General features: G+C 40.9%; 1 long non-coding RNA gene across 1 annotated transcript; it reads left to right on the top strand.

The window, feature by feature from the left end:
* The first annotated feature begins 673 nt into the window (after window positions 1-673).
* Window positions 674-1,343, top strand: LOC140886961 (uncharacterized). The gene is made up of 3 exons (XR_012151731.1): window positions 674-794; window positions 1,176-1,240; window positions 1,313-1,343. It is a non-coding gene; the product is annotated as an uncharacterized lncRNA (long non-coding RNA).
* The last annotated feature ends 253 nt before the right edge of the window (window positions 1,344-1,596 follow it).

Raw genomic sequence — 1,596 nt, 5'->3', positions numbered from 1 at the left:
ATTCGGTAAGAGAGGGAAGTTATCTCCAAGATTCATCGGGCCGTACGAGATTCTCGAGAAGTTAGGCGATCTTGCCTATAGACTTGCACTTCCCCCGTCTTTATCTGGTATTCACGACGTTTTTCACGTCTCTATGCTGCGAAAGTATCAACCAGATATTTCTCATATCCTTCAGCCTGACGAAGCTGAGTTAGACGAGACTCTGAGCTACTTTGAGCGACCGATTCAGATCCTTGATCGGAAGGAGAAATAACTCAGAACCAAGTCGATCCCGTTAGTGAAAGTGCAGTGGAGCCGTCACGGAGTCGAGGAAGCGACTTGGGAGACAGAATCTGACTTGAGACAGCGTTTTCCAGAGTTATTCAGTTGACGTGAGTTCTTCTTACTGTCTTTAGTTCTTTATTCTAGCTTATGAGTTGTGGTTCTTATTGATTTCGAGGACGAAATATCTTCTAAGTGGGGGAGAATTGTAACGCCCCATTTTTATCTTAAATGAGTATATTTGAGTTAATCGGAGATTACAGAGTTCACGAGCCGACTCGATTTTGATCAGGGTCCTTTTTGCAAAAATTGGATTTTTCAAGGACTAAAACGCAAATTGTGGATTTTATATATTATCTACTCTTAAAAATTGGTTGACAAAGTCTTCTTCATCCCCTCCAAGCCGTCTCTCTCCATTCTCACGCCTCCAAGCTTTTCCAAGCTTTGGGATTCCAGTCCGAGCACGATCCGGCCGTTGGAATTTATTTCTGAAGGCAGTTTAGCGATCACTGCAGCGAGAGCTCCGTTATATCGTAAGTTTTTCTACGATCGAATACATTCTAGTTTTTGGATGTTGTTAGAATCGTTTGAGATTCGAGTATGTTGTTCTCTACAGAGTTCTGATCGTTTATTATCTGTCGGTTTTGAATTAGAGCGACGTTCGGATTTGTTATGATTTTTGGAAGCCATTTTCGAAAATGTGGATTTGAGATTGATGGGTTTGCTTTGTTTTGGTTGTCTTAGAATTTTTATGAGGTTATATCTCTATTGAACTGCTGTCTGCGTTGTCGGTTTGTTCAGTTATAGCCGTTATGCCGTCGGTTTGAGTTTTGGAGATTTGAACCATTTTTGAAGTTGTTGAACTTGGCTTGTGAGTCGATCATGGTAATTGATCTTTGATTGTATCTGAACAGATTCGTTTGGAGTTGTCAAGCCCTGTGTTAGCAGCATTTGGTCGTCGAGAATTGGACGAAGAACGGTAAAGAGATTACCTTGAACCATTGCCTTTGTTGTTGGATTGTTTAGTTGTTGATTAAACCTTTTGTTGTAGCTTATCCAGAGTTGGAACTACTGCATTGAAAGGTAAAAGCAGTCATCGTAGCGGGATAGCATACTTGGGACTGTTGGTTCTCGAGTTTCCCCTTTTTAAATCACATATTGCATTGATACTTGTTCTAGCACGTGGAACTTGTAATTTGTTGATTGATTGAGTTTTTGTTATGTGGCTTATGTTTATGTTTCTGTTATGCATTCATCTTGAGCCTACTTTGATTTCAGCGGGCAGAACCGCCCTTTTAGTTAGACGTTTGGGAACTATGATTGAGTGGCCTAGGT

Source organism: Henckelia pumila, chromosome 3 (assembly GCF_033568475.1).
Source record: "Henckelia pumila isolate YLH828 chromosome 3, ASM3356847v2, whole genome shotgun sequence".
Taxonomy (NCBI): domain Eukaryota; kingdom Viridiplantae; phylum Streptophyta; class Magnoliopsida; order Lamiales; family Gesneriaceae; genus Henckelia; species Henckelia pumila.
Note: the sequence above shows the minus strand (reverse complement) of the source record. Positions and strands in the feature narration are given on the sequence as shown.